This window comes from Loxodonta africana, unplaced genomic scaffold, assembly GCF_030014295.1.
Source record: "Loxodonta africana isolate mLoxAfr1 unplaced genomic scaffold, mLoxAfr1.hap2 scaffold_98, whole genome shotgun sequence".
In the NCBI taxonomy this organism is placed as follows: Eukaryota; Metazoa; Chordata; class Mammalia; order Proboscidea; family Elephantidae; genus Loxodonta; species Loxodonta africana.
In genome coordinates, this window is record NW_026975672.1 from 351429 (window position 1) to 370285 (window position 18857).

General features: G+C 53.0%; 1 long non-coding RNA gene across 11 annotated transcripts in view; it reads left to right on the plus strand.

The window, feature by feature from the left end:
* The window catches only part of LOC135230270 (uncharacterized), a 74265-nt gene that overhangs the window by 50193 nt on the left and 5215 nt on the right, over positions 1-18857 (plus strand). For 6 of the 11 annotated variants that reach the window (XR_010320902.1, XR_010320906.1, XR_010320904.1 and 3 more), the window contains 7 exons: positions 553-727; positions 4775-4892; positions 7509-7624; positions 10240-10357; positions 12973-13090; positions 15707-15824; positions 18440-18557. This is a non-coding gene — a long non-coding RNA (uncharacterized LOC135230270). The remainder of the gene's footprint in view (positions 1-552; positions 728-4774; positions 4893-7508; positions 7625-10239; positions 10358-12972; positions 13091-15706; positions 15825-18439; positions 18558-18857) is intronic. The other 5 variants (XR_010320907.1, XR_010320909.1, XR_010320908.1 and 2 more) reach the window with 5 other exon arrangements.

An 18857-nucleotide genomic window follows, 5' to 3' on the forward strand; every position in this document is an offset into this window, starting at 1 on the left:
GATATGGTTGAACGTTGACCAATTCTTTTTGGTGTATTGAGTCTGTGTATTCCTTCCGTCTTCTTTTGATGTTTCCTGTGTTGTTCGATATTTTGCCCATAGAATCGTTCAGTATTGCACCTAGAGGCTTGAATATTTCCTTCAGTTCTTTCAGCTTGAGAAATGCCAGGTGTTTTCTTCCCTTTTGGTTTTCTAACTCCAGATCTGTTCACATTATATTATCATACTTTGTCTTCTCCAGCTTCCCTTTCAGGTATTCTATTGAGCTCTTTTACTTTATTTTTCCTTCCATTCTCTTTAGCTACTGTACATTCAAGAGCAAGATTCAGAGTCTCTTGTGACATCCTCTTTGGTGTTTGCTTTCTTTCCTGTCTTTCTAATGACTTTTTGTTTTTTTCATATATGATGTCCTTGCTATCATCCCACAACTAATCTGGTCTTCGATTATTAGTGTGCAGTGCATCAAATCTATTCTTGAGATGCTCTCTAAATTCAGGTTTGATATACTCAAGGGCATACTTTGACTCATGGACTTGTTTTAATTTTCTTCAGCTTCAACTTGAACGTGAATATGAGCAACTGATCATCTGTTCTGCAGTCAGCCCCTGGCCTGATTCTGACTCATGATATTGACCTTCTCCATCATCACCTTCCACAAATTTGATTCCTGTCTATTCTGCCTGGAATGGTTCACGAGTATAGTCACCATTTATGTTCCTGACGAAAGGTATGTGCAATGAATAAGTCACTGGTCTTGCCAAATTCTATCATGTAAGCTTCGTTGTCATTTCTACCATCAATACCTTATTTTCCAACTGCTGATTTGTCTGCTTTGTTTTCAACTTCGCATTCTAAATGATTGATCAATGTATCACGTTTGATCAGTTTCAAACTGTATAACTTGGTAAAAACCTTCAACTTGTTCATCTTTCACATTCATGATTTGTGTGTAAATTTGAATAATAGTCTTATTAACTGGTCTTCCTGGTAGGCCTGTGGATATTATCCTATTGCTCGTAGTGTTGTACTTCAGAAAAGATCTTGATATGTTCTTTTTATCGATGAATATGATGCCGTTCTCTTCAGTATCTCAATCCTGGCATAGTAGAACATATCATTGTCTAGTTTAAAATGTCCAAAACCAAGTTATTTCAGCTCACTAATGCCTTGGATTACTGACCTTTATGCATTCCATTTCACTTTTGATGACTTCCAATTTCCCTAGATTCATACTTCCTTCATTCCACATTCTGATTATTAAAGGATATTTGCATCAGTTTCTTCTCATTATGAGTTATGCCCCATCAGCAAATGTCATTAAAGTGGGATCTACTTTGAGGAGGTAGCTCTTCCCCACTCGTATTTTGAGTGCCTTCCAACCTAAGGGGTTATCCTCTGTCATTCAATCAGACAGTGTTCCAGTGCTATTTGTAAGATTTCACTGGCCAGTTTTTTTTAGAAATAGATCACTAGGTCCTTTTTCCTAGTCTGTCTAAATCCAGAGCTCCACTCAAAGCTGTCTACCATGGGTGAACCTGGTGGTATTTGAAATACCGGTGGCATAGCTTCTAACATCACAGCAGCATGCAAGCCACCACAGTACAACAAACTGACAGAAGAGTGGTGGGAGTTAAAAATGAGAAGAACCAAAAAGAGTGCTTCTTCCATGTCTGCTGATTTAGAGGAACCATGAAAAATTGTCAAGTGAAGAGTGATTCAGAGGAAAACATGGGTAGAATGTGACCTAATTTCCATAAAAACAAACAAATGAATGTCCTTACGTGTGTCCCGGCAAAAAGCAGTGTGTAAAAGGGTACATATGTATCTTTGGACACTGGACACTTCAGGGGAGCAGGTACAATATACTTATGTGGGGATGGCTCTTATTATAACTTCTGTATACAAATCTCTATTGTTAAATGTGTTATAAGAATGTAAAACCTTTTAAAGTTAATAACATCATACGTGTATGTGTGTGTATTTGAAACTTTTTTTCTGTTTTGACTATTTTATATATGTGTTTTTTAGTTATCTAGTGTGGCTATAGCAGAGATACCACAAGTGGATGGCTTTAACAAACAGAAGCTTATTCTCTCACAGTTTAAGAAGCAAGAAGTTTGAAGTCAGGGCACCAGCTCTAGGAGAAAGCTTTCTCTGTTTGTGGCTCTGGGGGAAGGCCCTTGTCATCTATCTTCCCCTGGCCTAGGAAATTCTCAGCGTGTGGACACTGGGTCAAAAAGACGTGCTCCACTCCAGGCACTTCTTCCTTGGTGGTAGGAGGTCCCTCTCATTTCTGCTCACTTTTCTCTTTGTATGTCAAAAGAGACTGACTCAAGACTCACCCTAATCCTGTAGATTGTGTCCTCCCTCATTAACCTAACTGCCTCTAATCCTGCCTCATTAACATCAGAGAGGTTGGAATTTACAACACATAAGTAATCACATCAGATCACAAAATGCAGGACAACCACACAATACTGGGAATCATGGTCTGGCCAGGTGGGCACACATTTTGGGGGACACTATTCAATCCATAACAATAGAGAAAACACTGTCTTCAATGCCAGATTCAGAGACTTTTATCCACCTGTGAAGGGCAAACACAGAAATTGAACAAAATTCAGACCAGCGAATTATTGCTTGCTCTTGTAACTAATGACTTCTTCTGGTCTCTATGCCTGGAAATGGCCAAAAAGAATTCTGTGAGGATTAATTCAGTTATTGCTCAAACATCTACTGCATTTACATGTCTACAGATAAGGAAGAATGCTGGACACCATGTGTGATTCATTAAGTAACACGGGGACCATTAGACTATTGTTCTCCTTCTCTGATATGCCACTATCACCTTCTCCCCTTGTTGCTCTCCTGAAAAACCCACACTTGTATATTCTAGGCTTTTATCCAGGATTGAATTTGCAGGAAGTTAAAGATATATCTTTGAAAGATAAAGAAGACTTTGGCCACATTGTCTTTAGACAGTTGAACTTCCCAGCCAACCTCTGTGCAGGATGGGAATTCACAATCCCTCCTACTCAGTACCTCTGAGCAGGACGGGATTTCTGTTTCATTGTCAGGAGAAGGCGGAATTCAGCCTTCTTCAGAAAACTTACTTTCCTTTGCCTCAAACTGTCCCTCTCAGGATCTGTCACGGTCACTCTGAGAAATTCACATGGGCAGCCTGTATGGAAGTGCCCATCCTAGAGGCCCTGCCCTCCCTTCCTTGCTCCACAGGGCTTCCTCTGACACTTGGGGTCACATCTCCCAGGGAGTACACACCTCTGGCACTTCCAGGGATTCCCAGGCCCTGGGATACTGTGGATTGGACTTGGAACTCAATCTGTTTCTTCCCATCCTCACCTTTGATTATCTGTGTTCTGTCTTCACCAGATTTAGGAGGCCTTGTCTTCTCTTTGCTCGTTTCATCTCAGTCAGGCTTTTCCATTCCAACTCTCTGATCTCAGGACAGATCGGGTTAGACCACAGAGAAAACAAAGACCAAGCAAACATCACTGATCTGTGCAGAAGCTGCTGGGAAGGGATTCGATTCTCATTGGTTTAGGGTTTTATGCCCACTGCTCACTGGCAGGCAGGTTCCCCCCAGAGTCTGGCTTTTGTCTGGTACCTTGTACTACAAAGAACTCAGTGACCAGCCCACCTTCACAATCACACCTCCCTTAGAGCTATCTGTCCAGAGGCTCTTTCTCAGACTTCCATGTACCACTGAAATCCCTTTTCTCTTTCCTTACAAACATTATGTTCGTTCTCAGGGCCCTGAGACCTCATCTGCAGATGAGTCTTGTCCTCTTCTCTCCTTGGCAGGGGGAGCTTTTGAGTGGACCCCATGTCTTCGGATAGCTATCCTGGGCCTTCTTCCACCTTGGTGCTCTAGGGCTGGATCTCTCCATGTAATAGAGGGGGCGTGGAAGGGGCACAAGGCTAAAAGGATGGATCTTCCAGGAGAGGTGGGTTTAAGAAGCCTGAATGAAATTCTTCCCTGAAGGGTGCATATTTTCAGTCCAGACATCCTGCTTCTCTCAGCCTAAGAGGCCTAGCACATCTTCAGATGCTTCTCCTTTGACCTTCAGGCCATGCCTGCACCCTCTGCAGCCCGGTCTCCCACATGTGTAGCAGCACCAGTAGGTGTGGCAGTCTCTTCAGCCCTTGTCTACTCCTCCAGATGCTCCTGGAGATGCCTGGCTCTTCTTGCCAGGACACCAGGATGCTGACCAGGGACTCAGTGTTGGTTAAAGGATGTCGGCCAGTGACCACGTGTCCTCATTTCCTTTGAAGGATTTCGCTCCTTGCCCGGGCAGAAGACAGCCAAGGTCAGCCTGAGCCTAAACACCTAGTGACCTGTGACACTGCAGCTAGTGATAGATGTAGATTTCCACGCTCAGGTATCCGCAGGTGGCGGATTGAGAGTGGTCGGAGGAGAAGTGTAACTAGAGATCACACACTCACGAGGGCACGGGTCAAAGGTCTCGGAAAATAGCTGAGGTCGTGGAGCCCTAGCGGAGCCAGTCTAGGGCACAGGCCTCCGTCCTGTACTTGGCAAATAGGTGGCACCATCTGCAGAGTATGCCGCCATCCGCAGACTCTGGACTGCTGGGGCCCTGGACGCCCGGATTTCGGCCTTGTCTTTGGAGAAGTGACGCGCATGCAGTGTGCCACCGGGGGCTGTGGCCCAGCAGAAGCAAAATCTTGAAAATGCGGGCTTCATTTGACTTTGCCTGTGTTCTCCTTTGGCTGAGTGCCATCCTGTGTTTCCTAGCAGGAGAAGCATTCCTGGAGAGAGGCGGATTCCATGTGTGCCGGCAAAGTGTGTGCTGAGATGATGAGTCGCTGGAGACCAGGGTGGACTCTTCAGACCCAGGATAGGCCTCTGGCAGGTATGTGTCAATGTTTTCTGCCCATGGCACTCAGCCGGGTATTTGAATACAATGTTATCAGCGGAATTAGTAGTCTCCGGAGAGGCTGCCCCGTGTCAACAAGCTTCACCCGGCCAGGGTTCACCTGTGATGTAGCTCCCCAATCAATCACTACTCCCTAGTCCTTCCAGATAGACTACCAGATCTTCTCTGCCCTTGGGCAACCAGTACAGCCAGAGGCCTTCCCCCTTTGCCCTTTCGTCTCTAGACACTCTGTCAGGCACTCCAAGCTGTGAAGTGCCTGGGGGGGGAGAAGGAAGAGATTTCAGAGAATGAACACATACAGAGAGAGAGAGAGAGAGAGAGAGAGGCAGGAGATGCTGAGTGGGGATGTCTTGCGTACTGATATCCTGAGGAAAGTGGGACAATTGGACCCTGGCCTGCTGTGCCAATGCCCTGAAGCAGTCCGCACCAGGGGCTCCCTTGTGCCTGCGTAGCCTTTCCCAGGGTGTGCTCAAATCCTGTGGCCACTAGGTGTCCTGGGTCACAATGGAGGGCCCTGTGTCATCTGCCTGGCGGGCTGGATCTCTGCCATTGGCTGAGTCTTGTCACCAGGCCCATCATAAGCTGCGCCTACTCTTCCGGTGGGGAGACTGTCTCCATGGTGATGGCAAAGAAGCCTTAGTCCCGCCCACCTGGCCTTCACTTCACCTACCCGGCCTGCTGACCCTCACTCAGACCTCTGTGTTCATCAAAATGAATGTCCGCCAGTGGCCAGGTGTCAGCATCTGGGATAAAGGATTCGGGACCTTGCCTGAGGCAGAAGGCAGCCTAGGTCTGCGGGTCCCTGGAAGTCTAGTGAGTTGTGACGCTGCTGCCAGTGACAAATGGTGACTCCCACACTCACATATCCCCTGGTGGCAGAATGATAGCGATGGGTGGAGAAACATGGCTCCTGAGCACACGTTGAATGGGGCACCGGCCAAAGGCCAGGGCCAGGAGTGGACGTCGTGGAGCTGAATGGCGAGCCAGTGAAGGGCCCAAGGATTTCTCCTGTATGTGGCAAACAGGTCATCCGTGTCCCCACGTCCATAAACCATTGGACTGCCGGGGCCCAGGCTGCCAGGATTTCGGCCTTGCCTTCGGAGCCCGGCCACATACGCAGCCTTGCACCGGAGGCGGGGACATGTAGACAGGAAAAATTTGGAAAATGGCAGTGTCTCCTCGATTTCCCCGGCATCGGCCTATTTGAGCAGCATGCTTTGTTTCCTAGTAGGATAAGGCACTGACGGAGAAAGGCAGGATTATGTGTGCAGGAAAGGTGTGTGCTGAGAGGGTGACGACGTTGAGACCAGGTTGGGATCTTTAGTCCCAGGAAAGGCCCCTGGCAGGTGTGGGTGAATGTTCTCTGCCCATCCGAGTTGGCGGGGGGAGGTTTTCAGCAAACAAAGCAGCAGCGGGATTATTCGTCGCCGGAGAGGTTGCATCTGCCCACAAGCTCCACCTGGCCAGGGACCGCCCCTACTGTATTGCCCATGTCAATCAACAGAAGCTAAGACCTTCCAGAGAGACTACCTGCTATCGTCTACCCACGGGGAAGCGGTCCAGCCAGAAGCCTCCCCCGTTTCATCTCCAGGCTCTCTGTCAGGCCCCTCATACTTGTGATGTGTCTCAGGGGTAGAAGGAAGAGATTCCTCTGAATGAACACATCCAGAGAGGGGCCATAGATGCTGAGGAAGGGCACCTTGCCTACTGACATCCTAGCGTAAGTGGTAAAGAGGTACCTGCCTGCTGTCCCAGTGTGTCGAACGTGTCCACATCAGGGATTGGCTACTGTGAAGTTATTCCCTGGTGCCCTCGATTTTGTGGCCAAAGACACAAGGGCCTGTTGTGTGTCCATGGGTACCATGGAGGGCTCTGTGGAACTGGCCGGTTAGGCTGGACTTCTTCTATTGGCTCAGTGTTTGTGACCCGTCCCCGTCAGAAGTTCCGGCCAGCCTTCCGGTGGCTGTCTCCATGGTGATTGGGGAAGAAGCCTTAGGCCCCGCACTCAGCCTTCACCTGGTCTACGTGGCCTCTTTACCCTCATCTGGACCGCCGTGTGGATGAAAGAAAGGATGTCGGCCAGTGACCACGTGTCCTCATTTCCTTTGAAGGATTTTGCTCCTTGCCCGGGCAGAAGACAGCCAAGGTCAGCCTGAGCCTAAACACCTAGTGACCTGTGACACTGCAGCTAGTGATAGATGTAGATTTCCACGCTCAGGTATCCGCAGGTGGCGGATTGAGAGTGGTCGGAGGAGAAGTGTAACTAGAGATCACACACTCACGAGGGCACGGGTCAAAGGTCTCGGAAAATAGCTGAGGTCGTGGAGCCCTAGCGGAGCCAGTCTAGGGCACAGGCCTCCGTCCTGTACTTGGCAAATAGGTGGCACCATCTGCAGAGTATGCCGCCATCCGCAGACTCTGGACTGCTGGGGCCCTGGACGCCCGGATTTCGGCCTTGTCTTTGGAGAAGTGACGCGCATGCAGTGTGCCACCGGGGGCTGTGGCCCAGCAGAAGCAAAATCTTGAAAATGCGGGCTTCATTTGACTTTGCCTGTGTTCTCCTTTGGCTGAGTGCCATCCTGTGTTTCCTAGCAGGAGAAGCATTCCTGGAGAGGCGGATTCCATGTGTGCCGGCAAAGTGTGTGCTGAGATGATGAGTAGCTGGAGACCAGGGTGGACTCTTCAGACCCAGGATAGGCCTCTGGCAGGTATGTGTCAATGTTTTCTGCCCATGGCACTCAGCCGGGTATTTGAATACAATGTTATCAGCGGAATTAGTAGTCTCCGGAGAGGCTGCCCCGTGTCAACAAGCTTCACCCGGCCAGGGTTCACCCGTGATGTAGCTCCCCAATCAATCACTACTCCCTAGTCCTTCCAGATAGACTACCAGATCTTCTCTGCCCTTGGGCAACCAGTACAGCCAGAGGCCTTCCCCCTTTGCCCTTTCGTCTCTAGACACTCTGTCAGGCACTCCAAGCTGTGAAGTGCCTGGGGGGGAGAAGGAAGAGATTTCAGAGAATGAACACATACAGAGAGAGAGAGAGACAGAGAGAGAGGCAGGAGATGCTGAGTGGGGATGTCTTGCGTACTGATATCCTGAGGAAAGTGGGAAAATTGGACCCTGGCCTGCTGTGCCAATGCCCTGAAGCAGTCCGCACCAGGGGCTCCCTTGTGCCTGCGTAGCCTTTCCCAGGGTGTGCTCAAATCCTGTGGCCACTAGGTGTCCTGGGTCACAATGGAGGGCCCTGTGTCATCTGCCTGGCGGGCTGGATCTCTGCCATTGGCTGAGTCTTGTCACCAGGCCCATCATAAGCTGCGCCTACTCTTCCGGTGGGGAGACTGTCTCCATGGTGATGGCAAAGAAGCCTTAGTCCCGCCCACCTGGCCTTCACTTCACCTACCCGGCCTGCTGACCCTCACTCAGACCTCTGTGTTGATCAAAATGAATGTCCGCCAGTGGCCAGGTGTCAGCATCTGGGATAAAGGATTCGGGACCTTGCCTGAGGCAGAAGGCAGCCTAGGTCTGCGGGTCCCTGGAAGTCTAGTGAGTTGTGACGCTGCTGCCAGTGACAAATGGTGACTCCCACACTCACATATCCCCTGGTGGCAGAATGATAGCGATGGGTGGAGAAACATGGCTCCTGAGCACACGTTGAATGGGGCACCGGCCAAAGGCCAGGGCCAGGAGTGGACGTCGTGGAGCTGAATGGCGAGCCAGTGAAGGGCCCAAGGATTTCTCCTGTATGTGGCAAACAGGTCATCCGTGTCCCCACGTCCATAAACCATTGGACTGCCGGGGCCCAGGCTGCCAGGATTTCGGCCTTGCCTTCGGAGCCCGGCCACATACGCAGCCTTGCACCGGGGGCGGGGACATGTAGACAGCAAAAATTTGGAAAATGGCAGTGTCTCCTCGATTTCCCCGGCATCGGCCTATTTGAGCAGCATGCTTTGTTTCCTAGTAGGATAAGGCACTGACGGAGAAAGGCAGGATTATGTGTGCAGGAAAGGTGTGTGCTGAGAGGGTGACGACGTTGAGACCAGGTTGGGATCTTTAGTCCCAGGAAAGGCCCCTGGCAGGTGTGGGTGAATGTTCTCTGCCCATCCGAGTTGGCGGGGGGAGGTTTTCAGCAAACAAAGCAGCAGCGGGATTATTCGTCGCCGGAGAGGTTGCATTTGCCCACAAGCTCCACCTGGCCAGGGACCGCCCCTACTGTATTGCCCATGTCAATCAACAGAAGCTAAGACCTTCCAGAGAGACTACCTGCTATCGTCTACCCACGGGGAAGCGGTCCAGCCAGAAGCCTCCCCCGTTTCATCTCCAGGCTCTCTGTCAGGCCCCTCATACTTGTGATGTGTCTCAGGGGTAGAAGGAAGAGATTCCTCTGAATGAACACATCCAGAGAGGGGCCATAGATGCTGAGGAAGGGCACCTTGCCTACTGACATCCTAGCGTAAGTGGTAAAGAGGTACCTGCCTGCTGTCCCAGTGTGTCGAACGTGTCCACATCAGGGATTGGCTACTGTGAAGTTATTCCCTGGTGCCCTCGATTTTGTGGCCAAAGACACAAGGGCCTGTTGTGTGTCCATGGGTACCATGGAGGGCTCTGTGGAACTGGCCGGTTAGGCTGGACTTCTTCTATTGGCTCAGTGTTTGTGACCCGTCCCCGTCAGAAGTTCCGGCCAGCCTTCCGGTGGCTGTCTCCATGGTGATTGGGGAAGAAGCCTTAGGCCCCGCACTCAGCCTTCACCTGGTCTACGTGGCCTCTTTACCCTCATCTGGACCGCCGTGTGGATGAAAGAAAGGATGTCGGCCAGTGACCACGTGTCCTCATTTCCTTTGAAGGATTTTGCTCCTTGCCCGGGCAGAAGACAGCCAAGGTCAGCCTGAGCCTAAACACCTAGTGACCTGTGACACTGCAGCTAGTGATAGATGTAGATTTCCACGCTCAGGTATCCGCAGGTGGCGGATTGAGAGTGGTCGGAGGAGAAGTGTAACTAGAGATCACACACTCACGAGGGCACGGGTCAAAGGTCTCGGAAAATAGCTGAGGTCGTGGAGCCCTAGCGGAGCCAGTCTAGGGCACAGGCCTCCGTCCTGTACTTGGCAAATAGGTGGCACCATCTGCAGAGTATGCCGCCATCCGCAGACTCTGGACTGCTGGGGCCCTGGACGCCCGGATTTCGGCCTTGTCTTTGGAGAAGTGACGCGCATGCAGTGCGCCACCGGGGGCTGTGGCCCAGCAGAAGCAAAATCTTGAAAATGCGGGCTTCATTTGACGTTGCCTGTGTTCTCCTTTGGCTGAGTGCCATCCTGTGTTTCCTAGCAGGAGAAGCATTCTTGGAGAGAGGCGGATTCCATGTGTGCCGGCAAAGTGTGTGCTGAGATGATGAGTCGCTGGAGACCAGGGTGGACTCTTCAGACCCAGGATAGGCCTCTGGCAGGTATGTGTCAATGTTTTCTGCCCATGGCACTCAGCCGGGTATTTGAATACAATGTTATCAGCGGAATTAGTAGTCTCCGGAGAGGCTGCCCCGTGTCAACAGGCTTCACCCGGCCAGGGTTCACCCGTGATGTAGCTCCCCAATCAATCACTACTCCCTAGTCCTTCCAGATAGACTACCAGATCTTCTCTGCCCTTGGGCAACCAGTACAGCCAGAGGCCTTCCCCCTTTGCCCTTTCGTCTCTAGACAATCTCTCAGGCACTCCAAGCTGTGAAGCGCCTGGGGGGAGAAGGAAGAGATTTCAGAGAATGAACACATACAGAGAGAGAGAGAGACAGAGAGAGAGGCAGGAGATGCTGAGTGGGGATGTCTTGCGTACTGATATCCTGAGGAAAGTGGGAAAATTAGACCCTGGCCTGCTGTGCCAATGCCCTGAAGCAGTCCGCACCAGGGGCTCCCTTGTGCCTGCGTAGCCTTTCCCAGGGTGTGCTCAAATCCTGTGGCCACTAGGTGTCCTGGGTCACAATGGAGGGCCCTGTGTCATCTGCCTGGCGGGCTGGATCTCTGCCATTGGCTGAGTCTTGTCACCAGGCCCATCATAAGCTGCGCCTACTCTTCCGGTGGGGAGACTGTCTCCATGGTGATGGCAAAGAAGCCTTAGTCCCGCCCACCTGGCCTTCACTTCACCTACCCGGCCTGCTGACCCTCACTCAGACCTCTGTGTTGATCAAAATGAATGTCCGCCAGTGGCCAGGTGTCAGCATCTGGGATAAAGGATTCGGGACCTTGCCTGAGGCAGAAGGCAGCCTAGGTCTGCGGGTCCCTGGAAGTCTAGTGAGTTGTGACGCTGCTGCCAGTGACAAATGGTGACTCCCACACTCACAGATCCCCTGGTGGCAGAATGATAGCGATGGGTGGAGAAACATGGCTCCTGAGCACACGTTGAATTGGGCACCCGGTCAAAGGCCAGGGCCAGGAGTGGACGTCGTGGAGCTGAATGGCGAGCCAGTGAAGGGCCCAAAGATTTCTCCTGTATGTGGCAAACAGGTCATCCGTGTCCCCACGTCCATAAACCATTGGACTGCCGGGGCCCAGGCTGCCAGGATTTCGGCCTTGCCTTTGGAGCCCGGCCACATACGCAGCCTTGCACCGGGGGCGGGGACATGTAGACAGCAAAAATTTGGAAAATGGCAGTGTCTCCTCGATTTCCCCGGCATCGGCCTATTTGAGCGGCATGCTTTGTTTCCTAGTAGGATAAGGCACTGACGGAGAAAGGCAGGATTATGTGTGCAGGAAAGGTGTGTGCTGAGAGGGTGACGACGTTGAGACCAGGTTGGGATCTTTAGTCCCAGGAAAGGCCCCTGGCAGGTGTGGGTGAATGTTCTCTGCCCATCCGAGTTGGCGGGGGGAGGTTTTCAGCAAACAAAGCAGCAGCGGGATTATTCGTCGCCGGAGAGGTTGCATCTGCCCACAAGCTCCACCTGGCCAGGGACCGCCCCTACTGTATTGCCCATGTCAATCAACAGAAGCTAAGACCTTCCAGAGAGACTACCTGCTATCGTCTACCCACGGGGAAGCGGTCCAGCCAGAAGCCTCCCCCGTTTCATCTCCAGGCTCTCTGTCAGGCCCCTCATACTTGTGATGTGTCTCAGGGGTAGAAGGAAGAGATTCCTCTGAATGAACACATCCAGAGAGGGGCCATAGATGCTGAGGAAGGGCACCTTGCCTACTGACATCCTAGCGTAAGTGGTAAAGAGGTACCTGCCTGCTGTCCCAGTGTGTCGAACGTGTCCACATCAGGGATTGGCTACTGTGAAGTTATTCCCTGGTGCCCTCCATTTTGTGGCCAAAGACACAAGGGCCTGTTGTGTGTCCATGGGTACCATGGAGGGCTCTGCGGAACTGGCCGGTTAGGGTGGACTTCTCCTATTGGCTCAGTGTTTGTGACCCGTCCCCGTCAGAAGTTCCGGCCAGCCTTCCGGTGGCTGTCTCCATGGTGATTGGGGAAGAAGCCTTAGGCCCCGCACTCAGCCTTCACCTGGCCTACGTGGCCTCTTTACCCTCATCTGGACCGCCGTGTGGATGAAAGAAAGGATGTCGGCCAGTGACCACGTGTCCTCATTTCCTTTGAAGGATTTTGCTCCTTGCCCGGGCAGAAGACAGCCAAGGTCAGCCTGAGCCTAAACACCTAGTGACCTGTGACACTGCAGCTAGTGATAGATGTAGATTTCCACGCTCAGGTGTCCGCAGGTGGCGGATTGAGAGTGGTCGGAGGAGAAGTGTAACTAGAGATCACACACTCACGAGGGCACGGGTCAAAGGTCTCGGAAAATAGCTGAGGTCGTGGAGCCCTAGCGGAGCCAGTCTAGGGCACAGGCCTCCGTCCTGTACTTGGCAAATAGGTGGCACCATCTGCAGAGTATGCCGCCATCCGCAGACTCTGGACTGCTGGGGCCCTGGACGCCCGGATTTCGGCCTTGTCTTTGGAGAAGTGACGCGCATGCAGTGCGCCACCGGGGGCTGTGGCCCAGCAGAAGCAAAATCTTGAAAATGCGGGCTTCATTTGACTTTGCCTGTGTTCTCCTTTGGCTGAGTGCCATCCTGTGTTTCCTAGCAGGAGAAGCATTCTTGGAGAGAGGCGGATTCCATGTGTGCCGGCAAAGTGTGTGCTGAGATGATGAGTCGCTGGAGACCAGGGTGGACTCTTCAGACCCAGGATAGGCCTCTGGCAGGTATGTGTCAATGTTTTCTGCCCATGGCACTCAGCCGGGTATTTGAATACAATGTTATCAGCGGAATTAGTAGTCTCCGGAGAGGCTGCCCCGTGTCAACAGGCTTCACCCGGCCAGGGTTCACCCGTGATGTAGCTCCCCAATCAATCACTACTCCCTAGTCCTTCCAGATAGACTACCAGATCTTCTCTGCCCTTGGGCAACCAGTACAGCCAGAGGCCTTCCCCCTTTGCCCTTTCGTCTCTAGACAATCTCTCAGGCACTCCAAGCTGTGAAGCGCCTGGGGGGGAGAAGGAAGAGATTTCAGAGAATGAACACATACAGAGAGAGAGAGAGACAGAGAGAGAGGCAGGAGATGCTGAGTGGGGATGTCTTGCGTACTGATATCCTGAGGAAAGTGGGAAAATTAGACCCTGGCCTGCTGTGCCAATGCCCTGAAGCAGTCCGCACCAGGGGCTCCCTTGTGCCTGCGTAGCCTTTCCCAGGGTGTGCTCAAATCCTGTGGCCACTAGGTGTCCTGGGTCACAATGGAGGGCCCTGTGTCATCTGCCTGGCGGGCTGGATCTCTGCCATTGGCTGAGTCTTGTCACCAGGCCCATCATAAGCTGCGCCTACTCTTCCGGTGGGGAGACTGTCTCCATGGTGATGGCAAAGAAGCCTTAGTCCCGCCCACCTGGCCTTCACTTCACCTACCCGGCCTGCTGACCCTCACTCAGACCTCTGTGTTGATCAAAATGAATGTCCGCCAGTGGCCAGGTGTCAGCATCTGGGATAAAGGATTCGGGACCTTGCCTGAGGCAGAAGGCAGCCTAGGTCTGCGGGTCCCTGGAAGTCTAGTGAGTTGTGACGCTGCTGCCAGTGACAAATGGTGACTCCCACACTCACAGATCCCCTGGTGGCAGAATGATAGCGATGGGTGGCGAAACATGGCTCCTGAGCACACGTTGAATTGGGCACCCGGTCAAAGGCCAGGGCCAGGAGTGGACGTCGTGGAGCTGAATGGCGAGCCAGTGAAGGGCCCAAGGATTTCTCCTGTATGTGGCAAACAGGTCATCCGTGTCCCCACGTCCATAAACCATTGGACTGCCGGGGCCCAGGCTGCCAGGATTTCGGCCTTGCCTTTGGAGCCCGGCCACATACGCAGCCTTGCACCGGGGGCGGGGACATGTAGACAGCAAAAATTTGGAAAATGGCAGTGTCTCCTCGATTTCCCCGGCATCGGCCTATTTGAGCGGCATGCTTTGTTTCCTAGTAGGATAAGGCACTGACGGAGAAAGGCAGGATTATGTGTGCAGGAAAGGTGTGTGCTGAGAGGGTGACGACGTTGAGACCAGGTTGGGATCTTTAGTCCCAGGAAAGGCCCCTGGCAGGTGTGGGTGAATGTTCTCTGCCCATCCGAGTTGGCGGGGGGAGGTTTTCAGCAAACAAAGCAGCAGCGGGATTATTCGTCGCCGGAGAGGTTGCATCTGCCCACAAGCTCCACCTGGCCAGGGACCGCCCCTACTGTATTGCCCATGTCAATCAACAGAAGCTAAGACCTTCCAGAGAGACTACCTGCTATCGTCTACCCACGGGGAAGCGGTCCAGCCAGAAGCCTCCCCCGTTTCATCTCCAGGCTCTCTGTCAGGCCCCTCATACTTGTGATGTGTCTCAGGGGTAGAAGGAAGAGATTCCTCTGAATGAACACATCCAGAGAGGGGCCATAGATGCTGAGGAAGGGCACCTTGCCTACTGACATCCTAGCGTAAGTGGTAAAGAGGTACCTGCCTGCTGTCCCAGTGTGTCGAACGTGTCCACATCAGGGATTGGCTACTGTGAAGTTATTCCCTGGTGCCCTCCATTTTGTGGCCAAAGACACAAGGGCCTGTTGTGTGTCCATGGGTACCATGGAGGGCTCTGCGGAACTGGCCGGTTAGGGTGGACTTCTCCTATTGGCTCAGTGTTTGTGACCCGTCCCCGTCAGAAGTTCCGGCCAGCCTTCCGGTGGCTGTCTCCATGGTGATTGGGGAAGAAGCCTTAGGCCCCGCACTCAGCCTTCACCTGGCCTACGTGGCCTCTTTACCCTCATCTGGACCGCCGTGTGGATGAAAGAAAGGATGTCGGCCAGTGACCACGTGTCCTCATTTCCTTTGAAGGATTTTGCTCCTTGCCCGGGCAGAAGACAGCCAAGGTCAGCCTGAGCCTAAACACCTAGTGACCTGTGACACTGCAGCTAGTGATAGATGTAGATTTCCACGCTCAGGTGTCCGCAGGTGGCGGATTGAGAGTGGTCGGAGGAGAAGTGTAACTAGAGATCACACACTCACGAGGGCACGGGTCAAAGGTCTCGGAAAATAGCTGAGGTCGTGGAGCCCTAGCGGAGCCAGTCTAGGGCACAGGCCTCCGTCCTGTACTTGGCAAATAGGTGGCACCATCTGCAGAGTATGCCGCCATCCGCAGACTCTGGACTGCTGGGGCCCTGGACGCCCGGATTTCGGCCTTGTCTTTGGAGAAGTGACGCGCATGCAGTGCGCCACCGGGGGCTGTGGCCCAGCAGAAGCAAAATCTTGAAAATGCGGGCTTCATTTGACTTTGCCTGTGTTCTCCTTTGGCTGAGTGCCATCCTGTGTTTCCTAGCAGGAGAAGCATTCTTGGAGAGAGGCGGATTCCATGTGTGCCGGCAAAGTGTGTGCTGAGATGATGAGTCGCTGGAGACCAGGGTGGACTCTTCAGACCCAGGATAGGCCTCTGGCAGGTATGTGTCAATGTTTTCTGCCCATGGCACTCAGCCGGGTATTTGAATACAATGTTATCAGCGGAATTAGTAGTCTCCGGAGAGGCTGCCCCGTGTCAACAAGCTTCACCCGGCCAGGGTTCACCCGTGATGTAGCTCCCCAATCAATCACTACTCCCTAGTCCTTCCAGATAGACTACCAGATCTTCTCTGCCCTTGGGCAACCAGTACAGCCAGAGGCCTTCCCCCTTTGCCCTTTCGTCTCTAGACACTCTGTCAGGCACTCCAAGCTGTGAAGTGCCTGGGGGGGAGAAGGAAGAGATTTCAGAGAATGAACACATACAGAGAGAGAGAGAGACAGAGAGAGAGGCAGGAGATGCTGAGTGGGGATGTCTTGCGTACTGATATCCTGAGGAAAGTGGGAAAATTGGACCCTGGCCTGCTGTGCCAATGTCCTGAAGCAGTCCGCACCAAGGGCTCCCTTGTGCCTGCGTAGCCTTTCCCAGGGTGTGCTCAAATCCTGTGGCCACTAGGTGTCCTGGGTCACAATGGAGGGCCCTGTGTCATCTGCCTGGCGGGCTGGATCTCTGCCATTGGCTGAGTCTTGTCACCAGGCCCATCATAAGCTGCGCCTACTCTTCCGGTGGGGAGACTGTCTCCATGGTGATGGCAAAGAAGCCTTAGTCCCGCCCACCGGGCCTTCACTTCACCTACCCGGCCTGCTGACCCTCACTCAGACCTCTGTGTTGATCAAAATGAATGTCCGCCAGTGGCCAGGTGTCAGCATCTGGGATAAAGGATTCGGGACCTTGCCTGAGGCAGAAGGCAGCCTAGGTCTGCGGGTCCCTGGAAGTCTAGTGAGTTGTGACGCTGCTGCCAGTGACAAATGGTGACTCCCACACTCACATATGCCCTGGTGGCAGAATGATAGCGATGGGTGGAGAAACATGGCTCCTGAGCACACGTTGAATGGGGCACCGGCCAAAGGCCAGGGCCAGGAGTGGACGTCGTGGAGCTGAATGGCGAGCCAGTGAAGGGCCCAAGGATTTCTCCTGTATGTGGCAAACAGGTCATCCGTGTCCCCACGTCCATAAACCATTGGACTGCCGGGGCCCAGGCTGCCAGGATTTCGGCCTTGCCTTCGGAGCCCGGCCACATACGCAGCCTTGCACCGGGGGCGGGGACATGTAGACAGGAAAAATTTGGAAAATGGCAGTGTCTCCTCGATTTCCCCGGCATCGGCCTATTTGAGCGGCATGCTTTGTTTCCTAGTAGGATAAGGCACTGACGGAGAAAGGCAGGATTATGTGTGCAGGAAAGGTGTGTGCTGAGAGGGTGACGACGTTGAGACCAGGTTGGGATCTTTAGTCCCAGGAAAGGCCCCTGGCAGGTGTGGGTGAATGTTCTCTGCCCATCCGAGTTGGCGGGGGGAGGTTTTCAGCAAACAAAGCAGCAGCGGGATTATTCGTCGCCGGAGAGGTTGCATCTGCCCACAAGCTCCACCTGGCCAGGGACCGCCCCTACTGTATTGCCCATGTCAATCAACAGAAGCTAAGACCTTCCAGAGAGACTACCTGCTATCGTCTACCCACGGGGAAGCGGTCCAGCCAGAAGCCTCCCCCGTTTCATCTCCAGGCTCTCTGTCAGGCCCCTCATACTTGTGATGTGTCTCAGGGGTAGAAGGAAGAGATTCCTCTGAATGAACACATCCAGAGAGGGGCCATAGATGCTGAGGAAGGGCACCTTGCCTACTGACATCCTAGCGTAAGTGGTAAAGAGGTACCTGCCTGCTGTCCCAGTGTGTCGAACGTGTCCACATCAGGGATTGGCTACTGTGAAGTTATTCCCTGGTGCCCTCGATTTTGTGGCCAAAGACACAAGGGCCTGTTGTGTGTCCATGGGTACCATGGAGGGCTCTGCGGAACTGGCCGGTTAGGCTGGACTTCTCCTATTGGCTCAGTGTTTGTGACCCGTCCCCGTCAGAAGTTCCGGCCAGCCTTCCGGTGGCTGTCTCCATGGTGATTGGGGAAGAAGCCTTAGGCCCCGCACTCAGCCTTCACCTGGCCTACGTGGCCTCTTTACCCTCATCTGGACCGCCGTGTGGATGAAAGAAAGGATGTCGGCCAGTGACCACGTGTCCTCATTTCCTTTGAAGGATTTCGCTCCTTGCCCGGGCAGAAGACAGCCAAGGTCAGCCTGAGCCTAAACACCTAGTGACCTGTGACACTGCAGCTAGTGATAGATGTAGATTTCCACGCTCAGGTGTCCGCAGGTGGCGGATTGAGAGTGGTCGGAGGAGAAGTGTAACTAGAGATCACACACTCACGAGGGCACGGGTCAAAGGTCTCGGAAAATAGCTGAGGTCGTGGAGCCCTAGCGGAGCCAGTCTAGGGCACAGGCCTCCGTCCTGTACTTGGCAAATAGGTGGCACCATCTGCAGAGTATGCCGCCATCCGCAGACTCTGGACTGCTGGGGCCCTGGACGCCCGGATTTCGGCCTTGTCTTTGGAGAAGTGACGCGCATGCAGTGTGCCACCGGGGGCTGTGGCCCAGCAGAAGCAAAATCTTGAAAATGCGGGCTTCATTTGACTTTGCCTGTGTTCTCCTTTGGCTGAGTGCCATCCTGTGTTTCCTAGCAGGAGAAGCATTCCTGGAGAGAGGCGGATTCCATGTGTGCCGGCAAAGTGTGTGCTGAGATGATGAGTCGCTGGAGACCAGGGTGGACTCTTCAGACCCAGGATAGGCCTCTGGCAGGTATGTGTCAATGTTTTCTGCCCATGGCACTCAGCCGGGTATTTGAATACAATGTTATCAGCGGAATTAGTAGTCTCCGGAGAGGCTGCCCCGTGTCAACAAGCTTCACCCGGCCAGGGTTCACCCGTGATGTAGCTCCCCAATCAATCACTACTCCCTAGTCCTTCCAGATAGACTACCAGATCTTCTCTGCCCTTGGGCAACCAGTACAGCCAGAGGCCTTCCCCCTTTGCCCTTTCGTCTCTAGACACTCTGTCAGGCACTCCAAGCTGTGAAGTGCCTGGGGGGGAGAAGGAAGAG